General features: G+C 38.7%; 1 protein-coding gene and 1 pseudogene across 2 annotated transcripts in view; both read left to right on the forward strand.

Annotated features, from left to right (window-relative positions):
* Positions 1–16,518, forward strand: part of KCND2 (potassium voltage-gated channel subfamily D member 2) — a 521,026-nt gene that overhangs the window by 240,063 nt on the left and 264,445 nt on the right. The window lies entirely within an intron of this gene.
* On the forward strand, positions 11,478–14,472 carry LOC139438976 (cell division cycle-associated protein 7 pseudogene; annotated as a pseudogene).

The raw sequence follows: 16,518 nt of genomic DNA on the forward strand, positions 1-16,518 counted from the left end.
TTTAATTTTTCTCCCTAGCCATACTAACCTGGAAACATTTCATGTTTACAATCTGTTAAAGCTGACATTTAAGCCTATCCTACAAGCATTAGATAATTGGAATCGTTTTTAAGCACAGTATTGTTTAAAAAATTTAATATATGAGATCAAACATTCCATTAAACAAGCAAAGGTTTTAGAAACCCCTCTTGGATATTTTATAGCAGGATAAAAGGACAACAGTTTAAACCCAATTCATTGTGACCTGGCTCTTGGATGAGACCTGTTTTATCCCTGTGAGATAGGAAACATGCCTGTCAAACCAGTTTGCCCAGGTCACTGGTGCCTTTCAATAGGAAAGTTGGGCCTGTAATGTTACTGACCCAGAACGATGCAGATTGTGCATTAGCATAATGGCTGATCAGCCTAGTGCATTTTAATGTTCTTAACTTTTTTCCATTCCCAGGAAGGAAAAGAAAAGCAGAAAGTTACAATTTTTTATTTGTCATGGGTAGATCTTCAGTCAAGTCTTTTTTTCCTGAATTTCATAAGCACTAAAAAGTCACTCACGGAATCACTTATTCTTGGCTGAGGCCAAGATTGAGAGGTGGATTACTAGAAAGAAGAGAAAGGATAAAAGCTCAAAATATTCTTTTTCTATCCCTTAGGGTTGATGTCTACTAAAGCCTAAGCAAAAACAAGGTCTCAAAAATAGATATTCTATCTTAAAGGCAGCAAAAAATATATGAATTTCCTAGGCTCAGAAGAAGTAAGATATTCACCTACCATATTGTTTAACAGGCTGTATACCTGGAACAGGGAGCAGGTGTGACATAGTCAAGCAGATACTAGAAGGGGCTTGAACTAACACAAAAAACAGGCAACACTGAATAAAAAATGGGTCAAGATAGAGGTAGCTTCAGAATTAATGAAATTAAGATGAATCTTTAACAAAGGTTGTTGAAATCAAGAATGCAAGGCTAATGGCTATTTAAAGCAGTAATTTAATAAGAGGAGGTAAAGGAATATACTCTGATTCAGAGATGCCTTTGAACAAAAGCTGTCCTGTAAACTGGCATAGTTTCCCTAAAGTAGTTGCCTTGTTAGACACTGAGTTTGGAGGACTTGGAGCTTTAAGCCTCATACTTATTTGATAACTTCAAACTACTCTCTTACTATACCCTGTGTGTGTCACCCTTGGATCTAGTGAGGCCAGTTACTCTTGAATGAGAAGGTCACATATTTTAAACAGATTGGGAGTTATACAATTTACAACTGCCACCTGCTTCCTGAAGCTTTTTGTTATCCCTGTTCTCTGGCTGTGATCTTTCTATTCTACAACTCTCTGTTGTACTTTGTGATGTGTATCCTATTCTGTTTTGTGTTATAATTATTTTTTTGTCTCATCTTTCTTATAAGATACTAGCCTCCCCAACAGTAGGGATTAAGGATAATTTGTAGCATCACCCTTTAATACCTAGCATAATAACTTGTTGTGCTAAATAGATTTCTTCTCTTATACTCACCCTCCATGAGAAGATATTAATCTGGCTTAATGATAATGATGATGGCATTTCAATTTGTCTAGGTTCTTTTTAAGATAAAGACAATTTATAAGAATCATCATGTGTCTGAGACTATAATAATATCCTTTCTCTGCCAAGTGCTATGTGTAGCATGTAAAATACTGATTAATCATTCCTTTTGTTAAGTAGACTGAAATGTGAAGTAAAATTAAAGGTACTACTAACATTTAGAGATAAAATAATAAGCACATACGGTCCCAGAAACTGGCACAGGACACTTCCAATTATATTTTTTTTCACTAGAATTGATCACCTGGTCACAATCAACACAAAAGAGCCTGAGAAAATAGTTTTACTATAAATGGATATAGGTAATCAGGTAAAACTCAAACATTTCATTATTGTGGAAGAAAAGGAGTATGGATATTAGAGGACACATAGCAGCCTCTGCCACAAAAGTATACAAATTTAAGAGAAGCAATTTAGAGGAATAAATTAACTAAACAGGAGTAGAGAAATCAGTGGGTCTTAATAATTTTAACAATTTGCTATATTGGTCCTTATTTAATAGTATTTCAAAGAGATATCCACTTAACATTTTTGTAAGTATCAGGTAACGCTCTCATTTAGATAGGTATATTCTAAGGCACAGTAGCTCCCAGGGGCTATTAAAAAAAGCTTTTAATAAACCATATGATAGCATTTATACTGGTTGCACTGTGGAAACCTGAACAGTTTAAGACTTAGGTTTAGTTTTATACCCAAGGGAAATAAGTGGGTCTAGGAGGATTAGACTGACCAATGTCTAAAGTTTTTCCTTTTTGTTTTGTTTTGTTTTGCTTTGTTTTATAACTGCTAAAGTGGTCAAATGAATTGTGCTAGGTACTATTTTCTAGCATGATCACTTGAAGATATAAGTAAAACTATTAATATATTTTATGATTCTGTTCAGAGGAGAGTTTTTCTTTTGGACTAGCATAAGAAATCTGTGATTTAAGTTGCGTTCAGAATTATGGGCAGGAAGCAGTTCGTCCAAATGAGCCCTGTATCATAAATTATATTCTAATTGCCTAACCTGTCAAGTTTCTATGCTGCTAAATATTCAGCTGAAGGAAGGAGAAGAAAACCTCATTATACACTGAGGTGTATTTAAATGGATTCTCTGATAAGGGAAATTTTACAAAGTCAGTTCCTACAGACTTACAAAAATCAATGAGTGTGCAACAATGTATTAGTGTATTTCTTTGTAAATAAATTATATTCAATTTGGAAAAGCGAATAATAAATAATTTTATTTATTATTTAAAATTCTAGAATAAAGGAGAAAGCTATATATACATATATATTTGCCTTGTTTTTTTCTTAATATAATAAACTAATTTTAAAGAGGTTTATATTACAGAAAACTTACATCAAAAGTATAAGGGATTCCCATATACCCCACTCCTCCCCTTCCCACATCTTCCCCAATTAATAACGTCTTACATTTGTGTGGTACATTTGTTATAGTTGATGAATAATTATTGAAGTATTGCTACTAACCAAGGTTTATAGTTTATATTGTGGCTTACACTTAATCCCAGTGCCCTAAAAATGTCCTATATTCTATCTATTAGTCCCTTCTTTTCCCCTCACAATCTCTGGTAAGCACTATCATTATAATGATGCTACAAGTTCTTCCATTACTACGTTATTAATGAGTTTACTTTGTCCACGGTTGCATTCCCCCTTACGTTTATTCATTACTCAGCCTTCAGGATTTTGGGATGGTGATGCCTACTCTGCCTCAGATTGAGAGGGGGCTTAGATCTTATGGGACAGATAGAAGGAACTGTTTTGCTTGCAGTTGTAGGTACTCTGGTTTTTGGGATGGGAGTTGGCCATCATCATCATTTTGTTAGTTATTCAGGGCAAGTCTGATAATCTGGTGAGTACCTATTGGCTGCCACTACTCTGAGATTCATGGCTCAATGAGCATATGAACAGAATGAAGATTTAAGTTTCTGAGACATATATTTAATGGGTATAGTGCTAATTATAGGCTCAAATAAAAGGGGTAAAGAATCGTGTATGGGGAAACGGACTTTGGCCCAGTGGTTAGGGCGTCCGTCTACCATATGGGAGGTCCGCGGTTCAAACCCCGGGCCTCCTTGACCCGTGTGGAGCTGGCCATGCGCAGCGCTGATGCGCGCAAGGAGTGCCGTGCCACGCAAGGGTGTCCCCCGCGTGGGGGAGCCCCACGCGCAAGGAGTGCGCCCGTGAGGAAAGCCGCCCAGCGTGAAAAGAAAGAGCAGCCTGCCCAGGAATGGCGCCGCCCACACTTCCCGTGCTGCTGACGACAACAGAAGCGGACAAAGAAACAAGACAACAAGACGCAGCAAACAGACACCAAGAACAGACAACCAGGGGAGGGGGGGAATTAAATAAAAAATAATAATAATAAATCTTTAAAAAAAAAAAAAAAAAAAAAAAAAAAAGAATAGTGTATGGAAATTATAAATGAGTCTAACTCTGTTAAATTGGGGATATAGGTTGTCATATCTTTCAAGGTTGATTTCAAAGGATTCTGTGCCTTGTCTATAGTGTCCAGGTCACTCTGTAGCCCTCAGGAGCACATCTATTTGAGGCTTTGTTCACAGTGACAGTTAGTGAGATCTGCCTGAGACATGTGTAAGTATAACCTTTGGAATGACCTCCTAACTCATTTTGAAATCTCTTAGTCATAAAAACTCTTTTGTATTTGATGTTTCCCCCTTTAGGTCAAGATCTTTTTCCAAATGCATTGCTGGTTGGTGCTTAGTATAATATTAAGCCCTCAGTGCCAGGGAGGCTCATCCCTGGGAGTCCTGTCCCATGCTGGGAGGACGGTAGTGCATTTATTTGCTTAGAGAGAGGCCACATTTAGTAATGAGAAAGTTTTCAGGAGATAAGTCTTAGGCAATAGTTATTATTAGGATAAGTTTCAATTTTATAAGACTAAGGTTCGTAGTTACATGCATTAATATTGAGGGCTTGATATTGTTCAATTTTCTTTTATTAGGCCCTGCCTATATACTTGAGAGATTCTTGCCCCCCTCTATTTTAGAATGTAGCAGTACTCCCCAGGATGGGAGTTTAATATTTTGTTCTTTACCATGGGGTCTCCACTCACTGGATAGCAACCTATAACAAAATGAACACATTCATAGTCTATAGAAGCATGCCCCAGATGCACCTTTTCCCATACACCCACCCACTACCACCTACACCCTGCACCAGTGACCCTCCCCTGCCATATTTGCCAAAAGAAAATCCCCACAATTGTATTTTCAACCACAGACCTCAACCTCTCCTGAGTTCACCTGTTCATTCCTCCAGCCCTCCCCCTAGTTCTGTGAATAGTCAAACCTACCTCCCCAACCCTGCTCAACTTCACACTCCAGCAATGTTGACCCCACATACATCCCTATACCACCATCAACCCCATTCACTGCCAAACCACCTCCTTCACCTTATCATAGGTTCTGTCCATATTGACCATCAGCTCACCACTCTCTACTCCCTTTCTATCTTCTGGTAACCTATATTCCAGACTCTATCTTTGTGAGTCTGCTAAATATGCTTAGGTCATATGAATCAGGTCATGTCATATTTGTCCTTTAGTGACTGACTTACTTCACTAAACATAAGGTCTTCAAGATTCATCTATGTTGTTGCATTGTCAAAACTTCATTCATTCTTATAGCTGATCATATTCTGTTGTATGTCTACACCAGTTTTGATTATTCAATCATCTTTTGATAGACATGTGGGTTGCTTCCAACTTTTGGCAATAGGGAATAATGCTGCTATGAACATTGGTATGCTCATATCATTTCATGTCGCTTCCTTTCAATTCTTCTGGGTATATAACTAGTAGTGGGATTGCTGGATCTTATGCCAATTCTACAGTTAGATTCCTAAGATACCACCAGACTGTCCTCTACAATGTCTGCACTATTCTACATTCCCACCAGCAGTGGATGAGTGTTCTTCTTCCTTCACATCCTTTCCAACACTTCTAGTTTTCTGTTTGTTTGTTTTTTAATATCAGCCAGTCTAATAGGGTAAGATTATATCCGACTGTAGTTTTTATTTGTCTTTCCCTAATAGCTAGTGATGATGAGGATCTCTTCATGTGCTTTTTATCCATTTATATTTCCTCTTTGGAAAAGTTTCTATTCAAATCGCATGCCCATTTTTTAAATGGATAGTCTGTCTTTTTATTTTTGAGATGTAGGATTTCTTTATGTATGCTGGATCTTACACCTTTATCAGAGAAGTTGTTCCCAAGTATTTTCTTCCATTAAGTAGGCTGCCTTTTCACTTTCTTGACAGACTCCTTAGAAGCACAAATGTTTATAATTTTGAGGGGGTCCCCTTTATCTATGTCTTATTTCATTCCTTGTTCTTTGAATATAAAGTTTATGAAACCATTCCTACCACAAGACCTCATAGATGCTTTCCTATATCATATTCTAGGAGCTTTGTGGTCTTGACTCTTATATTTAGGTCTTTAATACATCTTGAGTTAATTTTTGTAAGGAGCATTAGATGGTAATACTCTTTCATTCTTTTGTTTATGAACATCCAGTTCTCCCAGCACAATTTGTTGAAGAGACTATTCTGTCCCAGTTGAATGGGCATGGTGGCTTGTTAAATATCACTTGGATGTATATATTTGTCTATTCTCAACATCACTAGCTGTGACAGTTTGAGGTTTTTTGCAGATTCCAGGAAAAAATTTGTAAAGCTAATCCATTCCTGTGAATGTGGGACCCTTTGATTGGATTGCATTCAGTTGGGGAGACTTTGATTGGATTATTTCAGTGAGGCATGACCCAGGATGGGTCTTGATCCTTTTGTTGGAATCCTTTTTAAACAGAGGACTGAAAGCAGGATACACAAAGAAAATAGCACAGAGACAGAGAAACCCCAAAAGGGTGAAAGAGAGGTCCTAGAGCCAGAAGCTGCAATCAGCAGAGACTGAAATCAGCAGAAACTGAAAGAGAGGCCTGGAGTTTAGGGGAGAGACAAGCCATATGCCTGATCAACCACAGCTGAGTTCAAAGGTAGAGCCTTGCTTGATGCCTTGGGCAGAGCCATCATCGTGGCCTGCCATGTGCCTGATTGTCCACAGCTGAGCTAGGAAAGAAAGTATCTTTAAATGATGCCTCCATGTGTCTCACCTTTGGTGAGACAGGAGCTCTGATGATGCCTTCATTTAGACATGTTCACAGCCTCAGAACTGTAAGTTTTTAACCTAATAAATTCCCATTATGAAAACCAACTCATTTCTATTACATTTCTCCCAGCAGCCTTTAGCAAACTAAAACACTAGCAAAAAGAGATTTTATGCTGTTTTGGGGATCTGTACAAAGTATATTAAAAGAGGTGTAGCCCATATTTATGAAAAACTTAAAATTTGTTTAAAATAACAATTTCCATCATGGAGATTCTTATATGTAATGTAAAACTTTTGCTCATATTGTACTCTAACTAAATGCACCTATTCAATTTTTTCCAATCCCCTCTGCCCCTGTCCCACCCTCAAGACACACTTCCCTAAAAGCAAATCCTACTTAACTTTCAAGCCTTACCTGATATCCTATCAACAAAATATGTTGTCCTGTCCTGAAATGAAAGCTGTTCCTGCCTCTTCTGTACTTCAAATATACTTATCTGATGTAATATAAAACACATATATCATTTTTGTTATGCTTATTTGTCTTCATCTTATCTCTTAGTTCCTTTTTAAAAATTTTATTGCAGTATATCATTTATACATAAACATACATAAACAATACATGCATAGTAAAAGTTGTGAATTTACAAAACCAACATGCATAACATCATAGTGGGGTCCCATACATCAACCCATCACCAACACCTTGCATTGTTGTGAGACATTTGTTACAAATTATGAAAGAATATTATCAAACTCTTACTACTAATTATAGATCCATATTATTATATTTGGTGTACTTTTCTCCCAACCCAACCTATTTCTTTTAATATAATTTTATTATAGAAGTTGTGAACTTAATTGAATTCTTCTACTAGTATTGTAGAGAATACCTGTTTCTCCCTTCATTTTGGCCAGTATTTGATTAGGTGAATATACATTTACAATTATTCTTTCTTCCTGTTGAATAATACACTTTCTTGTCTCAAATAACACTTTGCTTTTAAAGCCTATTTCACTTGATATAAGTATAATCACTCGGGATTGTTGTTGTTTTTTCTTATGTTACTGCATGTGTGGATTATCTTTTCCCAGCCTTTCACTTTCAATTTATTGGTGCCTGTAGCAGTTTGATATTATTTATGAATCCCAAAAAATATATATTGGATTGTTTGCAAACTGGTCTGTTCCTCTGGGTGTATTAGATTGTATTAGATTCCAAGGTTTCACTTTTACTTCATTAAATCAATATTATGTCTTCGATTCAACCACCTGCAGGCTTTGATTCAACCACATTAGGGCATGCACGGTTGAGTCTGTGCACCCTTGGTGGAGATAAAACAGACTCTCTCATAGAAGTATAATAAAATACATAGAAGCAAATACACAGGAAGAGAGTGCTCCATAGACACAGCCCCAAGAAGAAAGATGAGCTTTATAGTCTACAGCTGACCTTGTAGAGAGAAAAGAGCAGCTGAGTCCAGAAAGAAACAAGCCCTGGTAAGAAAGATGAGCCTTATGCCAGTCTACAGCTGCGATTGGAAGAAGCTGGAGCCACAGAGCCTGAAGAGGAAAGTGGAAGGCTGTACCCTCGCAAACACATCCCACCATCTTGCATCAATACATGGCAACAGACTTTGAAAAAAGTACTTCCCATGGTACCTTGAGTAGAACTCTTTAAGGCCTGGTGACTGTAAGCTTCTTCCCCAAATAAATACCCTTTATAAAAGCCAACAAGCTTCTGTTACTTTGCATCAGCACCCCCTTTGGCTGACTAATACAGTATCCTTGGGTCTAAGGTGAGTCTCTTGTAGACAGAGAATAGATGGCTCATATTTTCTTATCTGTTCTGCAAGTCTGTGTCTTTTGATTGGGGAGTTTAATCCACTAACATTCCAAGTTATTTCTGTAAAGGCAGTTCTTATTTTACCCATTTCAACATTTGAGTTTTATCTGTCATTTTACTTTTGCCACTCTTTGACACTTTTAGTTACTGTTACTGATACAATCACCATTTCTAGACTCTATTCCAAGCCTATCTCTCCTGTCTATTCTTTTCAGGCTGTAGCATTCCCTTTAGTATTTCACTGAAAAGTTGATCTCTTTGTTATAAACTCTCTCAGGGTCTGTTTATTTGTGAATATTCTAAATTTGCCCTCATTTTTAAAAGACAATCTTGCCAGATATACGATTCTTGGCTGGTAGTTTTTCTCTTGCAGTATCTTAAATACATCATACAACTGTCTTCTTGTCTACATGGTTTCTGATGAGAAATCAGCACTTCATCTTATTGGATATCCCTTATGTTATGCATTGCTTTTGCTGCTCTCAGAATTCTCTCTTTGTCTTTGGCATTTGACATTCTGATTAGTATGTGTTTCAGAGATGGTCTGTTTGGTTTTATTTGAATGGAAGTATGTTGTGCTCCTTGGACACAGATATCTATGCCCTTCAACAGGGTTGGGAAATTTTCTACCATTATTTCTTCAAATAGTCCTTCTGCCCCTTTTCCCTTTTCTAATCCTTCTAGGATATCCATGACACATATGTTGGCATGTCTTTTGCTGTCATTTATTTTCCTGAGACCCTGTTAAATTTTCTCCATTTTTTTCTTCATCTGTTCTTTTGTAGGTTCACTTTTGGAGGCCATGTCTTCAAGCTTACCAATCCTTTCTTCTGCCTCCTCAAATCTGCTATTAAATGATGCCAGTGTATTTTTAATTTCATTTATTGCATTCATTCCCATAAGATCTGCTATTTTTCCATGTATGCATTCAAGTTCTTCTCTGTGATCACCTAGTGTCTTTTTTTTTTTTTTTTTTTTTTTGAGGTACCGAGGCCAGGGATTGAACCCAGTACCTCATATGTGGGAAGCTGGCACTCAACCACTGAGGCACCTTGACTTCCTGTGTTGGCTCCATCATCGATTTTCTTATTGTTTGTTCATGGTTCACTCATTTTCTTTAAAAGGCATCAGGAACCAAAACTGGGACCTCCTGTATGGGCAGATGGGTGCTCAACTGCTTGAGCTACATCAGCTCCCCACTGTCTTCTTAATATCCTTAATCTTTTTAGCCATTTCATTGAATTTCTTAAGGAGATTTGTTTGAATACCTATGTTTAGTTATCTCAACTCCTTTATGTCATCTGGAAGCTTATCTTCTTCCTTTGACTGGGCTATAACTTCCTGTTTCTTGGTTTGGATTGTAATTTTTTGTTGGCATCCTGGCATCTGGCCTACTAGATGTATTTATTCTAGGTGTAGTTTCTCTCTTTAGGGTTTTCTTGCTTTTTCTCCTTTGCGGGTTGTGTACTAGGAGCCAAGGGTGTGGTTGTGCTGTAAGCTGTGGAGGTTAAAGCTGCCTGCGTTGCCCCAGAGACCAATGAAGTTCATCCACCTTTCTCTCTTTTTCCAGGACTAGGGACAGAGCCACAGCCATGTGTAATAATACAGTTATACAGGCCAAGACCATCTGTAGTTGCCCAGAGAGGCTCATGAAGCTTTACACCCCTTCCAGCCCTGCGTGGGGTGGTAATGTAGCTGCAAATGTTGGCAGCAATCTATGAAGGGTGGGTCCAAAATGACCACAGTTGCCCAGGTAGACTGATAGAGCAAAACCCCCTCTCCCTACCAGGGGTAGGGATGGACCCTCTGGACTATCTAACAATTGTTTTTTTCTGAACCAAAGAGATACTTTACTGGTCTATTTAAAAAAAAAAAAGAACACGTACAAAATTACATACCAAATATCAGATTGGATGGTTTAAAAATTAAACCACACACACAAAATTAAATCACATTACATATGTTTAAAAAATCACATTACTAAAAAGGACACAATTATACCTGAAATGGAAACAGGATTCGAGATTCTGGGTTGCTTCAGTGAATTTGGTCATCATTTTGCAAAGCATTCACACATTCTTCTCCAAGACCAACAGTAATATGTAGCTGCCAACTTGAATCCCCAGATTTAGGAACAGCCACATCCCCAGAATGTTTACGAGCGAGTTCACTAAGAAGTCAAAGTTCATGAAAGTCCAGCTGAATGAGTTCTCTCAGTCCTGAGAGGCTGAGGGAGTACTGTTCTTTCTGCCCTTTAGGGTTGGGAATGGAACCACCAACTCCCAAAAGTTTGGTCAATGTAGGCCGAAAGTACCTCCCATTGCCCGGAGAGCCTGAGGAAACACAAGCCCCTTCCTATCTTATTGGGTAGTGGGGATGGATCCATAGGTGCCAAACAATTCAGTTCCTATAGGCCAAGGGTACCTGAGTTTGTCCAGAGAAGCTGAGGATACCCCAGCTCCTCCTATCCTATTAGGGCATGGGGTGGATCCACAGGTGCACAACAGTCCAGTCCATGCAAATCAAAAGTGCCTTCCATTGCTGGAAAGGCAGAGGAAACATACCTCTCCCTCTACCTTACTTGGGGGCAGGGATGGAAATATAGGTGTCTGACTATTCAGTCTGTGTGGGCTGAAAGAACCTGTAGTTACCCAGAGAGGCTAAGGAAACACAGCTCCCCTCTTATGCTATTATGGGGTGGGGATGGAGATACAGGTACCTGAGTATCCAGTCTCTGTGGGCTGAAAGCACCTGCAGTTTCCCAGAGAGGCTGAAGAAATCCCAGCACCCTCCTATCCTATGGGGTTGAAGGGATGGAGATGGAATTGAAGGCACTCAACAAACCAGTTTGTGTGGGTTGAAAGTACTTGCAATTGTCCAGAGAGGCTGAAGAAACACAGCTCCTCTCCTATCCTATTGGGATATGGCAGTGGAGCCTCAGGTGTCTGACTATTCAATCTGTGCCAGCCAAATGAACCTGCAGCTACCCAGAGAGGTACCCAGAAAGCTTCCTTTCTGCCAGAGGTGGGGCTGGAGCTTAGGTTAAGGCTGCAGTCCAGTCTGGGTAGAAAGAAGCCAGTCCCTGACTTCACTATGATTTTCAGTCAGCCCTGCTTCCCCTCATGCCAGAGAGAGAGTCAAAATGGTGGCTACTGGTCTCTTTCCAACGTGGACAGGTTCAAACTTTAGCTGTTGTTAGGGTCATACTTTAGCCAGCCAAATTTACTAATCAGTAGCTGAAGTTGGTGACCAGCCATCTCTTCCTCCCCTGCTTTTGGGAGGTAGAACTTCCAACTCCAGCCACAGCATAGCTTCTGAGGCAGCTTGCTCCACCAGGGTAGGATGAGCACTGGCCTCCACAGTGTGTCCTGCAATTTCCTGGAGAGTCTGCTGAGGGTCCCTCCAGCTTCCTCCCTGCAGGAAGTGGGACTGGGGCTTAGGCTGGAGCTGCAGTTCAATCTGGATGGAAAGATGCCTTTCCATACCTGCACTGTGATTTCAGTTAGCCCTGCTTTCCTTCATGCCAGGGCAGGGGCAGGGGGGGTGGTTGGAAGTGGAGTTAAAATGGCAACTCCTGGTCTCTTTCCTGCTTGCACAGGTTCAAACTTTAGCTGTTCTTAGGATTATACTTTAGCCAGCTGAATTTACTCATCAGTAGCTGAAGTTGGTGCTCAACTGTCTCTTCCTTCACCATTTCTGAGAAATGGCGCTTCCAATTCCAGCCTTGAAATGTTTCCCAAGGTGGCTTCTGCTTCCAGTGGAGTATAAGCACTGGTCTCTGTGGCATGGAGTGCTCTAGTCACATATATTCTCTACAGTTGGGCAGTCTCTCCTTCCATTCTTTGAAGGATGTTGCAGGATGATCTTCTGGTCACCTGTAGCCCCCAAACAACTGCTTTAGATAGCTCTGGGTGATAACTAACTGCTCTGTAAGACAAGTTGACTCTTGGAGCTCCTTACTTTACCATCATCTTCCTGGTTGTTAGCTCTTAGCTTCTTGAGCACAAAATCTATATCATGCTAATTTTGATACCACCTCTACCTAGCATAGAGTATCCAGCACTTACTAGAGGCTCAAACTGCAATATTGATAGATGCAAAAATACAACACTTAAAATAAATAATGGATCATATTTTCATAAAGGTATGTTATGTATATGGACTTTATCAATTCCAAAGATTAAGAGTGTCAGGGTGTTCCTCTATAATCTCTAAATTAGAAATTTCTCTCAGACCAGAGATGGTCTCTAACCTGCATTTCTGGTATTTGAGGTATGAGTTAAGAAGGATTTACTTGCAATTATACTACATACCAGAAATGAAAATTTATTGATTATTTTGTGGTTCATCAAACCCCAGCAATGAAGGGCAAAGATAGGTATAACCTCTATATTGACCCATTATATTCACCAATTATCTTTAGCATAGTAAATGTTGTTTTCCCATAGGCATTTTACATTGCAGTAAATATTTTAATAATTTTTATTCTTATTTCTCCTATAAGCTAAGTGATTAAAGTACAGTGTGTTTTGGGGGTCATTTAACTTGATTTCCTGCTCTTACTGTTACGGCATTCTTGCAAAATCCACAGGGAACATCAGTTTCCAGTGTGAGAAATTTCCAGTGCTTGCTAGTCTTTGGAATTCTTCCAAAGAAACGATGATTGGACAAGATGTAAAAAAAAAAAAAAATTTAAAGAAAGTAAAACGTGGACAAGAAGGGAGAGACCAGCAGACACTGCCATGCACCTTACTGCGTGACAGAGAAGCCAAGGATCACAGGCATCCAGTCTTCAGGAAAAAGGACTGCCTTGATGATGCCTTAATTTGAACATTTTCTCAGCCTCAATCTCAAAAGTATCTCAGAGTAAAGCAGAACTTCAAGAAATTCAGATATATGAAGTTGATTTCCATGGAAACCTTGTCATCCTCTGATAACAGTTGTGACAGCTCTGCTTCTGATAATTTTGCAAACATGAGACTGCAGTCAGCCAGTGAAAGCTGCAGGACCTACAGTCAGTACCGACTTTCAAGAAATCTGCGGGTGGCGATGACGTTTCCAGTGCTACATGCCAGGGCAGCAGCCAACAAAAATGCAGCCCCCCGCCCCCCACCAATCCACACGGAATTCTGTGACTGATGCCAATTCTGATTCAGATGATGAAAATGGAATGAATTTTTTTTTTGGAGAAAAGCGTTTTAAATATAAAGCAGACCAAAACTATGCTTGCAAAACTCTTACCAGAGTTAGAAAGCTTCCCTGGCTCATTCCCTGGAAGATGTTCCCTACCAGGCCCAGTTCATAATCCAAGACACCCGGAAGGTGTACATTCCCAGGTGCTCCTGATAGAAGAAACCCTGAACAGAAGCTTGACCTCGTACCAGGTCAAGAGCATCTTGCATCCCTTAGTGCTCTTGCTAGTGAGGAAGAAGAAGAATATATGCACATGTTGGTGAAAAAGAGCAAACCCACTGATGTTTGTATGAATGAAGATGACTTGTCCAGAAATCATCACCCAGGATGCATGATCTTCCCACATATACTTCGCCCAGTGGAAGATATGGAGAACATCTGCAGCAACTCTGGAAAGAAGATATCTAATCATTCATTGGGCTCTACCTGTCATTAATGTAATCAGAAAACTATTGATCCTAAAACAAACTGCAGAAACCCAGACTACTGAGGCATTTGAGGCTGGTTCTGTGGTCCCTGCCTTTGAAACTGCTACTCTGAAGAAGTCAAGGATGCCTTTATGGATCCAAGCTCCTTATTGTGGAATCTCTAACTGCAGTTTCTGTAGCAACGTGATGGGTGGTGTGTAACTGGGGTCCTTATGTGTTTAGCCAAATACCATAGTTTTGGGAATGTGCAGGCATACTTGCAAAAGTCTGAAACAGGAACTTGAAATACAAGCATAGTATCTAGAAGATCCACAACTTGTCAATTGATTGAAACCCCAGTTAAAAGTTTTGATGATCAGTCTGTTTTATGAGGAACTCAAATCAAGTTATTCTCATTAGACATACTTTCCGTGGCACAGTGGAGATATATTGCTAGTTATACTTTGTCCTCCTGCAGTTTCTCCTCTGCTTCTCCCCATCCCACCCTTCTCTATTTCCAACAGGCCTCTCACTACTTATCTCCTGAATTCTTTTCAAATAACAATTTTATGAAATTGTGTTTGATTTCATTGGTGTTGAAATTGTCCTGAACTCCCCCCATAAAACCAAGCAATTAGAAATAAAGTAGTAGCACTCACTAACCAGATCTATTGAATTCCAGAGAACAGTCCTACACCTTGTTACAAGAAAACAATTTGTGTGATTTAGTGTTCATACTTGTTGACATTTTTAACAGGGTCAAGACACAAAAGTCTAAACATCATTTGAAAAAAGTAGGTGATTGTTACGAAGTAGAGTCTGTGATACAGGCACTTCTTATGACAGCATTCCAACTACTATGCTTATACAAGTTGCCACTATTGTGACTTAGTTACTGCTTATTTCTTTCACCATGATGTTAAATTGTGCATTCGGCTTACACAGTCATGATCCAAAGGTTTGTGAGCAATGAACACTTGAAATCATTGTAGGAAACCTATCTTGGGAAATAAGGATGTTGATACTTCAGGAACAGAATAACTTGAAATTGTTGGTATAAACCTTAAGTAAAATTGAAATTCTTGCCAACTTTAATTCAGTTCCTATAGAAAGTATTTCAAGTTAATTCTTGGACCATTGCACATAGAAAATTGATACTAATACTAATTTACAATGCTTTGTAGTTTTGTTTTTTTGAAATTATAAGCTAGGCACAGGGTTCATCTTTGTGTTTTAAGTGCTTTTTATAACAATGAGAAAAGCCTTTTTTGGAGAGGGATAACTTTCATAACTTGAGAGCTCTGCCAGTTTACTTTGTGGGCAGTATTCATATTACCCACTATATTAGTCAGCCAAAGGGGTGCTGATGCAAAATACCAGAAATTTTGGTTGGTTTTTATAAAGGGCATTTATTTGGGGTAGGAACTTACAGCTACCAGGCCATAAAGTATAAGTTACTTCCTTCGCCAAAGTCTATTTTCATGTGTTGGAGAATGATGACTGCTGACATCTGTGAGGGTTCAGGCTTCCTGGGTTCCTCTGGGCTCAGCACCTGTTTTCTCCACAAGGTCAGCTGTAGACTATGAGGCTTTCTAGGCTTTACCTTTCTACACAAGATCAGCTGTAGACCATCAGGTGAATGGCTCTGTCTCTCTCCTTGAGGCTCCAATTTAAGACTTCAGCATCAAACTCCAACATCAAAACTCCAACATTAAAAACCTTTAACTCTTTCCTTTGCCATGCCTTTTATCTTTTACCCTTTGGTGGGTGGGGATCAACACCCTACTGGCACAAGAGGTTTACGTAATTACTTAATCAAGTAAACCTATGAATCCAATATAATTGAATATGCCCAGAGGAAAAGATCAGTTTACAAACATAATCAAATATTTCTTTTTGAAATTCATCAATAATATCACACCCACCCTTTTTATTTTTTCATCAATTAAATAGTTTGGTAGAGGTGCAATCTAAGTGCTTGTGTGTCCATTTTACTTTGTATGTACAGCTTTTTGCTGTTCCTGTTCAGTGTTTAATACCTAATTGGACCTTGATTCAATACAAGGTAATAGAGCTTTTGTTCTATTTACATGTAATGCTTTTATGCAAATGCTTTTTTATTTTAATAATAAATTTTTCTCCAAGAAAAAACTTTAAATATACAGTGGTAATTCAGTCAAGAAACAGAACAAACAAATGAACAAACCACTCCAACAAACAACAACAAAACTAAAGCTGTATTTTATTTATCCAACTTTCCAAAGGAAAAGCAGAATTTAACAAAGTTAAATAACCTGATATTTTGTCTTATTTCATAAACTTTGTTTTTATACATGCATATTATAGCTAGAACTTTTGAAATAT

This window comes from Dasypus novemcinctus, chromosome 5, assembly GCF_030445035.2.
Source record: "Dasypus novemcinctus isolate mDasNov1 chromosome 5, mDasNov1.1.hap2, whole genome shotgun sequence".
Lineage (NCBI taxonomy): Eukaryota > Metazoa > Chordata > Mammalia > Cingulata > Dasypodidae > Dasypus > Dasypus novemcinctus.